We start from the raw sequence: 14,378 nt of genomic DNA, 5'->3' as shown, positions 1-14,378 counted from the left end.
TGCCACTCCCTCTACTTATGCTCTCTCTCTCTCCCTCTCCTCATCTCTCTGATAGATAAATAAATAAATAAAATCTTCTTAAAAAAAAAAAAAGATCCAACTCAGCTCTGCCTTCTCATGACTATGTTACATGCCCTTGGGTTTTCTCCCCACTATCTTTTGTGAGTTTCTCATCCATTTTCCCAGGTACTGCTATATATATTTCACCTTATTTCACTTTCTGCCAAAGCATGCCCTACTTTCCTCTTCTTGCTTTCTCATGGTTCAATTTCTTGATATTCAGCTTCCTGTCTCCCCACATCTCAATAAACACACACATGAATACAAACCTCTTGTGGAAACCAAAAGACAATAACAAACATGTAGTTATTATAGGATTACATGGAAGAAACAAGTAATTTCCACTCTACTTTGCCCTTAATCCCTCTAAAGGAGCTACCTCAAAATAAACACTTCACTGGAAAACAAACTAGTTGAACAAACAAACCACTCTGATCTCACTATTCAGAGGTAGGTAATAATAGCACAAGAGGTGGGCTTTCTTTTTTCTTCTCCATTCCCCTTGCCAGAAGGGGTGGGGAGAAAGCACATTCTGAAGATGACTCTTTGGCTTCCATAGACAACTGGTCAGGCCTCCATGCCAGAACTCAGGAGTTCTGGATTCTCTCCCAGCATCTTTGAGGTCAGGCATCCTCAGGGAATCTGCTCTTACAAATGCTTTCATGTGCGATTTTCTACCAAGATCCATTAAGAATTCAAATGGATCTAAAGAAAAGATCCAGGAAGAAAGCCAAATTAGATTCTCCAAAGAGTTGTCTCTAGCAGTCATTGCTGGCCAGTGTGATGTTCTTTCTGAGCTTTCTTATAGCTCTTTGAATGTCATGGGGTGTTTGGAGGTAGAAGGGATTGTGTCAAACAGAAAGGCAAGAACTTCCAGGCCAAGTATATCCATGTAGGACTCTTCAAAGGACCCCTGTAGTTCAATGTGGCTGCAGCAAGGGGGCTTTGTAGGGACAGGGGCGGGGGTGGGGGGGTGCGGCAAGCCTGGGAAGATAAGGTGAGAGCTAGACTACCAGGGCCACACTGCTGCCTATACCACCAGGAAGCTCCCAAAAGGAAACCTCTGTCAGATTTGCTACCTTGTTAGTTTATAATTCCACAAAACATGGCAATGTGACTTCTGAAATGTCCCCATTTGAGGTACTCATTCAAACCAACAGCATTTCCTCAGAGACAAATACTGCATAGTCATTTGACCCTAAATGTTTGCTGAAAATAGATGAGTAGCTGGGAGTTTTTGTTTTTCTCCACGCAAACATATGTGAACGATTATCTTTCTCTTCCCACACCTCACCTTCTAGCAGCAAGAATACATGGAGCAATCACCAGTAAAATAAACAAGCATAGTTGCAATAATTCCAAATACTTTATGGTGCATTAACGACCCAGGAATTTGGTTGGAAGAACATGATCATCTTCTGTCAAAGAATTTCAAATGCATATTCACTTGACTGATTTTGGTCTCCTAGGGATAATCTGGACAGGTGATTCTTCAGCCACCCTGTTTAATGACTAGCACTGAGGAGGCATGGCTTCCACGCCTGGTGGACTTTGTTGAGGAGAGACCTAGAAAGAGGAACTGCCACTTTGATAAATTCAAATGGTTGCTTGAATCCAAAATCTCCTGTTCCAAGGTACAACCAGCCCCGAACAGACTCAAGAGAGCAGGTTTGCCTTTAACGTGCTCCCACCTCACGCGCACCTTCATTCTTGTTCTGTTCCTTTCCTACTGAGACACACCAGGCATCTTAGTCAGCCAAAGCTGCCATAGCAAAATGTCATAGACTGGGTGGTTTAGCAGGAATTTATTTGTCACAATCTGGAGCCTGGGAAGGCAAAATCAAATTGCTAGCAGGGTCAGTGAGTGGTGAGAGCTCTCTCCCCTTGAGTAGCAGACAGCTACCATGGGGCTACATCTTCCTGTGGCCTTTTCTCTGTGCTCAGAGGGAGCAAGAGATCTCCTCCTTTTTCTAAGGGCACGAATCCCATCATAAAGTCCCCATCATCATGATTTCATCTAATCTACATACCTCCACTGACCACAACTCCAAATACTATCACATTGGAGGTAAAGGCTTCAACATATGAATTGATATGTTGATATGAGGGGGAGGGGGACACAAATATTTAGTCCATAACATTCCACCCCAGCCCCTCAAAAGTCATGCCCTTTCTGCACACAAAACACATTCATTCCATCCCAATGACTCTATGACTCTTAACTCATTCCAGTGTCGACTTCTAAAGTCTAAAGACCAAAATCTTATTTAAATATCATCTAAATCAGATATGGGTAAAACTTGAGAGATGATTCTTCCTCAGGCAAAATTCCTTTCCAGCTGTGAACCTACGAAATCAGACAAGTGATGTACTTCCAAAGTACAATGGTGGGACAGGCACATTTCCATTCCAAGAGGGAGAAATAGGAAAGAGGGGGAAAAGTGGTGGTCCTTAAGTAACTCTAAAGCCTAGCAAGGCAAATTCCATCAGACCTTAAGACATGAGACATCCTCTTTGGTTTAACAGCCTGCCCTCAGAAGTCACTGGGACAGCAGTTCCACCTCCAAGGCTTTGCCAGACAGGAGTTGCACCCAACATTTAGAGTTGGGGGGAGCTCCTAATGTTCCATAGGTCAGCTCTACTCCTGAGGTATGAATGGGACCTTCCTGGTACAAAAAAAACAAGAGGGGTAGGCCTACCCTTTGAAAATGAGGAAGAGAGAGACTTGCCTCTGGACCTCTGATGGTTGTGGTAGTCCTCATGATCTCTGGATCTCCTTCTGGGTCATTCTTCCCTTTCCTTGAAGAATAGCACACATTCACAGCCAACTAGGTCTATTATCTTGTCTTACAGAATCCAAGAACTCTGGTAGCCTTTTTTTCATTTTGTCCCATCTCTAACCCTTCAGTTCAAACTGGCAGTGTTTCTTCTATAATCCTCTAACTTTTATCAAGTGATAGTACATTCATCCTCTTGGTGTTCTTTTCAGAACATGTTTTGTGTCATTTTTTTGCAATATGGACAGGTGAGAATTTTTCAAATATTCAAGTTCTGGTTATTTTTTACATAATAATTCCTTCTGCAAGTCATCTGGCTCTTCTCTCATTTTACCCTTCTCTCACATCTCTGTTCTCTCATTCTTTAGTCAGGGGGGTCAAGCCACTCCTTCTACACTTTGCTTAGAAATCTCCTCAGGAAAATATCTAATTTCATCACTCACAAGATTTATCTTCCATAAAACACTAGAACATAAATTCTTTGCCACTTCTTAACAAAGATCACTTTCCCTCCATTTTTGAATAAAATGGTCCTCATTTCCATCTGAGACTTCCCATAATTATCCTTAATGTCCATATTTCTAACATGTACCTCGAAACTCTTCCAGCCTTTACCCATTTCCCAGTTCTAAAGCATCTTCCACATTTTTAGGTACTTGTTACAATAGCACCCCCACTTCATATATATATGAATGATATGGAGAGGCTGATTGATTAATTGGTTGTAAGTAATTGACTTGGGCAATAATGGAGACTGAGAAGTCTCAATATCTACAGTTGGCAAGTTGAGAGACAGACCCAAGAGAACCAAACATGCAAGTTTCATTCTGAGTTCAAAGCCAAAGGCTGGAGAAGACTGATGTGCCAGCCAAAAGATAGAATTCTTTCTTTCTCAGACTTTTTATTCTATTCAGGCCTTTGACAGATGGGGTGAGGCCCACTCATACTGAGGGGGTGAGGGCGGCTGGCAGACAATCTGCTTTACTCAGTCTACTGATTCACGTGTTAACCTCATTCAGAAACATCCTCACAGATATACCTGGATAGAATGTTTAACCAACTATCTGGGCACCTCAGGGCCAGGTCAAGCTGACATATAAAATTAAGCAACACACAAGTCAATTTACCTTGAGCTGATTTCTCATCTTTTCCTCACATGTTTTACCCTAGCTTTTCTTGTTTCTTACAATTTTTTGGCTTTGTCCAATAATCATAGTCTTTCAAAGAGGCTGCTTGATTGCCCTAAAAATTACTACAAAGATATTGATGAGTGCAAATGACTTAACAATTGTTCTACCTATTGCATTTAACTTGTATTTAAGAAAAAAAATTTCTGTTGTATTGTGGTAAAATACACACAGCATAAAATTCACCATGTTAACCATCTTAAAATGTACAATTTAGTGAGATTAAGTACCTTAACAATATCACATAGCCATCACCACTATCTATTTCCAGAACTTTTGCAACACCTCAAGAGGAAACCCCATACTGATTCCCTGCTCCCCAGTCCCCAGCCCCTGGAAACCACTAATCTGCTCTCTGTCTCTATCTATTTGTCTATTCTGGGGATTTCATATAAATGGAATCATACACTATGTGACCTTCTGGATCTGGCTTCCTTCACTTAGCTAAAGAGAAATGTTAGAATGTGAAATGTGAAAATGGAAAGTAGAATATATTTTGTGATATAAACATTTGAAGTATCTTTAAAATTACACCAACTTTCAGGGTGCCTGGGTGGTTCAGTTGGTTAAGCGTCTGCCTTCCGCTCAGGTCATGCTCTCAGGGTCCTGGGATTGAACCCCACCCTGGGCTTCCTGCTCAGTGGGGAGCCTGCTTCTCCCTCTTCCTCTTTGATCTCTCTGGCTCTCACTCTCTCTCTCAAATAAATAAATAAAAATCTTTTTAAAAAAATTACACCAACTTTCTATTTAACTATTTTATTTTACCAAGATTTAGGGAACTCATCTGTGATCCATCTCCCCCAGACATTCCACTTAATGTTATTCTTTCTTTCCATAAAGCTTTAAGGCAGCCAAACACAAACTAGCATCAAGCCAGGAAGAAGACTGTGAGGACATTTCAGAGGGCCCATCTCCCCCAGCAGAGAGGCCTTCCTTCCCTGCAAGTGACCTGGCAAAACCATGGGAGTCATAAGGTCACACAGCCCTGAGGGACACAAAGATGTTTGTCCCCTGACACTTTAGGTCTTGACGAAAATAAAAGCAAGCACATCTCTGGCAACAGAGTAAATTATTCATGGGCTTTATTTAAAAAGACAGTATTTATAGGAAAAAGAAATGGACACCATTTCAATTTCCAAAATCATTTCCAGAAAAAGAACATTCCTAATCAAATGTGAGTCAAAGATACTGCCTTCACGGTTCGCCCAGCATAGCGACTGAATTATCAAAGGATCCCAGGTTTGCTTGGATACTGGTTTCTACAATGTGGGTAATTTGAAAGGATACATAGCTTTACTGGGAATGTGCTGCACAGATGGCCAGCCCAGACTGCAAGTCTGCTAAGTTTTATGGGAAACGAGCAGTTTGGCAGCCCCCCAGTCTAAAGGGTTTGAGAATGGCACGCCAGCAAGGGCTCAGGCCGCAGGACTCGTTCTGAAACACTGAAGCCTGGAGGCCCCATTTGAGAGTTTCAGCCTGCGCAGGAGATTTTATGTGCTACAAGCTCCCACAGCTTTATTAGGTCTAACGAACCGACATAAGCAGAAAGCTTTACTTTTTCAGGTCTTCATTTTTACTCAGTTCCTATTTTTATTAATAACCAAACGCAAAGAGGTTGTAAATATTTTTAGTCTTTATTTCTATCCTGTTACTGTTTCTATTTTTGCCAAGATCAAAGTCTAGATTCATCCTCAAATGAGTTCATGTGCCTTTCCTGCTCCTGTTTCAAAATACGGACTGCGTAGTCTTTATAATTTTATTCCATGATGACTAGCTTAGATTTAATCATATACACAAGCCTCGGTAACTCCATAAACAAATCCATGTGAGGATAAAAGAAAGACCATAGGCCCAGTCTGAGTACAAAAGCCTTTATATTTTTCTCCTTCTTTTTAGAAGTTTCTGAGGTTTGTAACTGAACACAGTGGACTCTGGTTAAAAATTCATGATTCTTTTTTAAATAACACCATTTCTCTTTTTATGGATCTGTCAGTCCATAAAGATCCCTATTTAACAGCATAAATATTTATATTCAAAAAACATGACTATGAGGTGAGGTCACTGGATTTTAACAAATACACCTGAATTTATCCATACAAATAAATGATGTCTCCCTTAAATAGGTAGCAACATTCCAAGGATATTGCTATTGTTCAAAAGGATTTTGAAACTTCAATGAGGAACTGCCTTTCTTTACACGCTGAGGGAGTTGCTTCAAATATCCTTAATGGTTAAAAATATATGTGTGTTTCTCACCGGTATAAGCTTCATTTTCAGAAACAACCAAATCACTCAGTAAAGTAAATGGTAATTAACTGGATAGAACAGCTTTAGCCTAAATAAGAAGTGACTAAAATATAAGAAGACTAGCTTTTTCTTTAATATGATTCCTTAATTATTTTCAGTGGTAATTCCAAAAAAATTTCCTAAAATATTTAGAACAATAGCAGTATAGTTGAAAGAAGTTGTCTAGACCTCCAAAGCAACTCCTGAAAAGGAGGACTTTCTTGTGACTATATGGAAGGTTGGGGTTGTTGTTGTTTTTTTTAAGATTTTATTTATTTATTTGAGAGGGAGAGAGAGACAGAAAAAACATGCGAGGGGGAGGAGCAGAGGAAGAAGGAAAGGAAGATGCAGACTCCCTGCTGAGTATAGAGTCACCTAGGCAGGGTTTGATCCCAGGACCCCCAAGATCATGACCTGAGCTGAAGTCAGACACTTAACCAACTGAGCCATGGAGGGTTTGGTCTTGTTTTAAGAAAAACAGGCTATCCTACTTGATTTTCACAGAAACCCAGTGTTAACAATGACTAGATAAGGGAGTTGGCTGTTTTTCAGCTTATGCCAGGATATAATCTAACAATTTGATCTTTGGAGTGAACAGAAGGGCAAAATCCAAAATACCTTCATAGAACTCTGCTTTTGTGGTATCTTCCAAAATAAAATGTTCATATGGCTATACAATCTGAAAGTCAATGTATATGCTAAGCCTAAGAGATAAAAGTATATTCAATGTACATAAGGATATTAACAAAATATTCAAAAATTAACTCTGATCTTTAGAATTTATCCTTTTGGCTTCAAAGTCTTATTTTCCAAAGCTAATTTCTTTTTTTTTTTTTTTTAAGATTGATTTTATTTATTTATTTATTTATTCATTCATCAGAGAGAAAGAGAGAGAGCACAGGCAGAGGAAGTGGTAGACAGAGGGAGGAACAGGCTCCCCACTGAGCAAGGACTCCCTGCCATTATGAGACTCATCCCAGGACCCTGGCATCATAATCTGAGCTAAGGCAGACACTTAACCAACTGAGCCACCCAGACATCCCTCCAAAGCTAATTTCATTAAGCATGTTTATGATTGGCTTACAAAAATAGAATGTAAGGGAATGTTGGGCACTGTACAAAATTGATTTAAATGAGTTTTGTATGTCACCCACATAGAGATAAATAATATAGGTAAGCCTGTATTTTATTTTTGTATTTCTGTTGATGAAAGGGAAAAGGAAACTCTTGCATGCTGGGCACTTATTGTACACAAAGACTGAACAGGTTACTAATTTAATCCTCTCCACATCTCTAAATACTTTTAGCCCCATTTATAGGTGAAGAAACTGAGGCTCGGGGAATTTAAACAGCGGAATGCTGGCGTACCACTGGCAAGTAGAAGAAACGCACTCAGAATTAGCTGACTGGGGAAGAGAGAAAAGTCAAAGTTTACACTCCTGTGGGTTTTTTTTCTCCCCCCAAAAACTGATACTATCATTCCACCTAATTTTTTTCCATTAATCTCAAAATTCTTTTGCCATAATTTTCTGCAAAACGAAATAGTGCAATTACCTCCTGATCTGGGAAAATAAAATATTCAATGAATTTTTATTGAGTTATTTATATAAGGATACTTTGGAAACTAGTTAAGTGCTTGAACCAGTTAAGTGCTGGGTGGGAGATATAAAAATAAAGCAAGCTAAATGAACTGTTGAAGTGAATAAAGCAAATGGAAAAAAAAATCATCATCCTGAGTTTAAAAAAACACTTGCAGCCTTAATCTATGGAGGTTATAGGTTAAAGATTTAACTTAGGCAAAGGATAAAGAGGAGATCCTTCAAATAAAACATAAGAGGAAGTTGAGAATCAACACCAGGGCATTTCATTTGACCTTAGAGACATATTTAAATTGGTGACTTTTTTGTTTTTAAGGGTGTTTCTGATTTGTTGTTGCTGTTATTGTTGTTAATGGCCTCAATTTTCCAGTTATCTCCTAATTTTATTCTGCCTAGTGAAGCTTGTTCATTTTTACCTTTTATTTTCTTGTTCAGCCCCTACTGACTGACAATTTGAAAGGAAAGAAAGTAAAATAAAGCACCTGGTTCAAGTAATTATTTTTTTTTCATTATCCTGATGGATAACAATACATTTTCCAAATAAATACAAGCTCTATAATTTACTAATATTTTGTGAGGTTCTTACCTTATTTCTGCAGAGTTTCATTCTCATTGTCTTCTGTCTCTCCATTTATCACCCAAACTAACACCCCTCCCCCAAATTCTAAAAGGGATTAAAGCTGAAGTGATTGATGTTTTGACAGTGATGTGGCCAAAAAAATTATCTTATCCAGAAATTTTGACTTAATATGTTATCTGAGGAGCTCACAAAATCTCAAAATAAATTGCATAATTCTGGTTTTTTTGGTTTGTTTTCTGTAAGTCTGTGTCTGTTTCTAAGCTAAAAGGATATACAGAAACTTGTATGCATTGTTCATCTTAAATTGACATCTTATAAAGCTGCGCTGAGTACAGAATTTTCTTTCACTTCAAAGGGCAGACCACAGGGTACACAGAAAGAAGGAATTGGGTCCTTCCAGCCAAACACTGCCCTCTGGCACTCATACTCAACTCCCCTGGGATAGAAGAGGGCAAACTCTGGCCCCTTGTAGCCCTAGGTAACATTTCCCACAACCCCTGACTCATAAATATTGACATTTGTCTTCTGTCTCAAGAGCAGAACAAGAGCAGAAAAGAAAAAAAGAGCTTACCCCAGAAAAAAAGTTGTTTTCAAGTTGAAATGGTCATATATTTTCTAAAGCCTGATTTATATCGAAGATACTGATATAATTTTAAATAAAATATACCTCATCTTAAAACTCAAAATATAGTCTTATCCATCAACAACTTAAGAATATAGAAAACAAAATTTTTGACAGAGTTTTAAAATGTATTTTTCCATCCAGAAAACGGTTTTAACTAACAGACTGGGTTGATGCAATTTTTTCTAAAAGTAATAACATAACAATGTTCTCAGAGAAAACTTTTTTTGCTGGATATCAATTTTTAAATCATTGTGAATTTAAAATTCTTTATTCTCAGCAAAGTCTTTTTTTTTTGTTTTTCCTCTTAAATACTTGTCTCCCCCACAACCACCACCCCAGCTTCAAAAAACAGAAATAATATTGCTAGCTAAGACCTAAGAGAATTCTTCACAGACCCAGCCTGTGTTTTTCCACTGTGGAACTAGAGCACAACCTGGTGGTGATTACTGTCTTTACAATGGTTTATGCCTGTGAATGACCAAAATTACAAGCCAAAATAAAAGAATGCCTAGAAAATAGCATTTTAGAAAATAAAGAAAATAAAGTATCAGGAAAAGGAACTGTAGAGTGGCACTCTTAAATCATAATTATGATAAATCTCCTGATAGTTTCTAAAATAATATACATGAAGAATGGTTTAGTAAGGTTACTGATGAGTCTTTGACACACACTGATACAATTTTGACATTTATATATTTTCATAGTCCCCCTTTTCATGACTTTTCCAGTTGTGTCAATAATGTTTCAAAAGCAAAAGCATTTAAGGGCAAAGATATCTTTGATATGTGACAAAGTAAACTAAACATTTTATCAGCCGTGGCAGAATTCTTTTCTGCTTTGTGCCACAGGTAATAAGCACCATCAAAAGACCAAAAAGAAAAGATGTACTTGTCATGGGAGTTTCCTTAACTGTCAAATTTTAGCCAACAAGAATATAGTCAATTAGGCTCATTTCCATTCTTTTTTTTTTTTTTTTAAGATTTTATTTATGTATTTGAGAGAGAGCACACACAAGCAGGCAGAGCAACAAAGGCAGAGAGAGGGAGAAGCAGGCTCCCTGCTGAGCAAGGAGCCTGATGCAGGACTCTATCCCAGGACCAAAGCAGAAGGCAGACATTTAACCAACTGAGCCCACCCAGGTGCCCCAGACTCATTTCCATTCTTAAAAGCATTCTTAGAATTGTTTCCCCCAGAAGCAAAGATAATTTTATATGCTTTTCTTTCACAGCTAATAATACCATAGATGCAAGACCTTATGGACAAAATGGTGATTCGTAGTATCTATTATCATTATGTGTTTTTAGGACTTTACATTCATTCCCTTATTTAATCCTTTTAATAGCCCTATGAACTTAAAGATCAGTATTTCCCTCTTACAGAGTATGACACTAAGGCTTAGAGGTATAACTTGTTCAAGGTCACTCACCCGATGACTGATAGAACCAAATCCTTCTCCAAGGCCACGCTCAGGCTCTGGCACATCATAGGTCCTCAAATATTGGTTGACCCAGTGAACAAAAACACCTGTTGGAGGATAGTAAAAGTAAGCCTGTATTAGATCCAGTCCTTTGACTCTCCATCTGGTCATTTATTCAACAAGGTTTAGACATACTTTGACTTTTGTCTTGCATCTGCATGCAGTTGTACTCTTCTGAGCCCAAAGTGCCTTCTGTTTTCCAGAAAAGAATATAGCAGCAGCAGTACCAGGCCAGAGACACCTGAGCCTCACACCTGAGCTGTTTTATCCATGAAGTACTAACAGGATCTTTATAGTTTTTATGCCACAGATTCCTTTGGAAGTCTAGTGAAGCTTCTGGAACCCTTCCCAAAATAATCTTATTAAATATATTACAAATCAAACTAACTATTTAAAATATTTTCAAATACTTTTTTAAAGATTTATTTATTTATTTATTTGACAGAGAGAGAGAGAGATCACAAGTAGGCAGAGCAGTGGGCAGAGAGAGAGGGGAAGCAGGCTCCCCACTGAGCAGAGAGCCCCATGTGGGGCTTGATCCCAGGACCCTGAGATCATGACCTGAGATGAAGGCAGAGGTTTAACCCACTGAGTCACCCAGGCACCCCCATCAAATACTTTTTAAAAAGTAATTGGCAATATATGTGCTAATTTATTAATCCATGAAATAATGAGACTAGCATTAGTAGCAGATTTAATAACCACTGTATTGACATAAATGGTATTTTGAGATATCTATAACTACTATAATAACTTAATATCTGTGACTTCTATTGGCAAGAGAGATAATATTATATTAATATATGTAACACTGATTCGTAATTAAAGAAAAAGCCAAATTTCAGTTTGAAGTTAATGAAATTTTTTTTTTCATTCAAGTTCATGCTCCCCTCACTCCTAAAATTAAGAAATCAGGATAATCTCCATCTATGAAAAACCCAAAGCAAATATTATTCTCAATGGGGAAAAACCGAGAGCTTTTTCCCTAAGGTCAGGAACACGGCATGTCCACTATTACCACTGCTATTCAACATAATACTAGAAGTCCTAGCCTCAGCAATCAGACAATAAAAAGAAATAAAAGGCATCCAAATTGGTAAAGAAGAAGTCAAATTCTCACTCTTTGCAGATGATATGATACTTTATGTGGGAAACCCAAAAGACTCTACCATAAAACTGCTAGAACTCATACAGAAATTCAGTGAAGTGTCAGGATACAAAATCAATGCACAGAAATCAGTTGCATTTCTATATACCAACAAAGAGACAGAAGAGAGAGAAATTAAGGAGTTGATCCCATTTACAGTTGCACCCAAAGCCATAAGATACTTAGGAACAAATCTACCCAATGAGGCAAAGAATCTGTACTCAGAAAACTCTAAAGTACTCATGAAAGAAATTGAGGAAGAAACAAAGAAATGGAAAAACATTCTATGCTCATGGGTTGGAAGGACAAGCAGTGTGAAAATGTCTATGCTACCTACAACAATCTACACATTTAATGCAATCCTTATTAAAGTACCATCAACTTTTTTCAAAGAAATAGAACAAATTGGGCACCTGGGTGGCTCAGTCATTAAACAACTGCCTTCAGCTCAGGACATGATTCCAGGGTCCTGGGATAGAGCCCTGCATTGGGCTCCCTGCTCAGCAGACAGCCTGCTTCTCCCTCTCCCACTCCCTCTGCTTGTGTTCCCTCTCTCTGTGTGTCTCTCTGTGTCAAATAAATAAATAAAATCTTTAAAAAAAAAAAAGAAATGTAACAAATAATCCTAAAATTTATATGGAGACAGAAAAGACCCCAAATAGCCAGAGGAATGTTGAAAAAGAAAGCCAAAGTTGGTGGCATCACAATTCCAGACTTCAAGCTCTATTACAAAGCTGTCATCATCAAGACAGTATGGCACTGGCACAAAAACAGACACATAGATCAATGGAACAAAACAGAGAGCCCAGAAATGAACCCTCAACTCTATGGTCAACTGATGTTTGACAAAGCAGGAAAGAATGTCCAATAGAAAAAAGACAGTCTCTTCAACAAATGGTTTTGGGAAAACTGGACAGCCACATGCAGAAGAATGAAACTGGACCATTTTCTTACATCACACACAAAAATAGACTCAAAATGGATGAAAGACCTCAATGTGAGACAGGAATCCATCAAAGTCCTTGAGGAGAACACAGGCAACAACCTCTTCAATCTCAGCCAAAGCAACTTCTTCCTAGAAACATCGCCAAAGGCAAGGGAAGCAAGGGTAAAAGTGAACTATTGGGACTTCATCAAGATATAAAGTTTTTGCACAGCAAAGGAAAAGTCAACAAAACCAAAAGAAACCGACAGAATGGGAGAAGATATTTGCAAATGACATATCAGATTAAGGGTTAGTATCCAAAACCTATAAAGAACGTCTCAAACTCAACACCCAAAGAACAAATAATACAATCAAGAAGTGGGCAGAAGACATGAACAGATATTTCTGCAAAGAAGACATTCAGGTGGCCAACAGACACATGAAAAAGTGTTCCACATCTCTCCGCATCAGGGAAATACAAATCAAAACCTCAGTAAGATACCACCTCACACCAGTCAGAATGCTAAAATTAACAAGTCAGGAAATGACAGGTGTTAGGGAGGATGTGGAGAAAGGGGAACCCTCCTACACTGTTGGTGGGCATGCAAGCTCATGTAGCCACTCTGAAAAATAGTATGAAGTTTCCTCAAAAAGTTGAAAATAGAGCTACCCTATGACCCAGTAATCGCACTGCTAGGTATTTACCCTAAAGATACAAACGTAGTGATCTGAAGGGGCACGTGCACCCAAATATTTATAGCAACAATGTCCACAAAACAAACTACGGAAAGAGCCTAGATGTCTATTAACAGATGAATGGATAAAGAAGATTACACACACACACACACACACACACACACACAATGGAATACTATGCAGCCATCAAAGAAAATGAAATCTTGCCATTTGCAATGATGTGGATGGGGATATTAAGCTAAGTGAAATAAATCAATCAGAGAAAGACAATCAAATGATCTCCCTGATAAGAGAAATTTGAGAAGTAGGGTGGGGGGTTGTGGGTGGAAAGAAGGGAAAAATGAAACAAGGTGGGACCAGAGAAGGGAAACAAACCATGAGACTCTTAGTCTCACAAAACAAACTGTAGGGGGTGGGGGCTAGGAGGGATGGGATGACTGGGGGATGAACATTGGGGAGGGTTTGTGCTATGGTGAGTGCTGTGAATTTTGTAAGACTGGTGATTCACAGACCCATACCCCTGAAACAAATAATATATTATATGTTAATTTAAAAATTTTAAGAAAAAAAAATCAGGCTAATCCTAAAAGAGTTCCCTGTAGACAAACCTTTTCAAAAACTAAATTATAAAAAATTCTTAAATTCAAAAAGTGCTTTCAGCAAATATACTTATTTACATTTATATATATTCCCATTGATTACTAGGTGAGATATTCACTTTAATATGAATAGTCTGATATGAGGCAAGTCTCCAAAAATAAGCATGGCTAGGTTTGGGAAAGGTATTAAAACAGTACCTGAGTTTTATGGCATTAATCAGCAAAAAAAAACAAATGTTTATTGATTGCCTATAATAATAACTTCATTTGATTTAGCAAATATTTGTTAGCAGCTCCTGTGTACCAGACACTCTCCTGGAAGTGTTAAGAACTAGGTAAAAAAAAATATGAATAACTTTATATTATTTGTGTAGCACTTTATAATCTTCAAAGCAGTTCTATATACCTTCTTCATTCAAGC

At 38.2% G+C, this 14,378-nt stretch overlaps 1 long non-coding RNA gene across 1 annotated transcript in view; it reads right to left on the bottom strand.

The window, feature by feature from the left end:
* The window catches only part of LOC122889604, a 58,881-nt gene extending 48,255 nt beyond the window's left edge, over positions 1–10,626 (bottom strand). Inside the window, exon 1 of the long non-coding RNA XR_006380948.1 lies at positions 10,540–10,626. This is a non-coding gene — a long non-coding RNA (uncharacterized LOC122889604). The remainder of the gene's footprint in view (positions 1–10,539) is intronic.
* Between the last annotated feature and the right edge of the window lie 3,752 nt (positions 10,627–14,378).

Source organism: Neovison vison, chromosome 11 (assembly GCF_020171115.1).
Source record: "Neovison vison isolate M4711 chromosome 11, ASM_NN_V1, whole genome shotgun sequence".
NCBI classification, from domain to species: domain Eukaryota; kingdom Metazoa; phylum Chordata; class Mammalia; order Carnivora; family Mustelidae; genus Neogale; species Neogale vison.
This window is presented reverse-complemented; position numbering and strand designations above follow the sequence as displayed.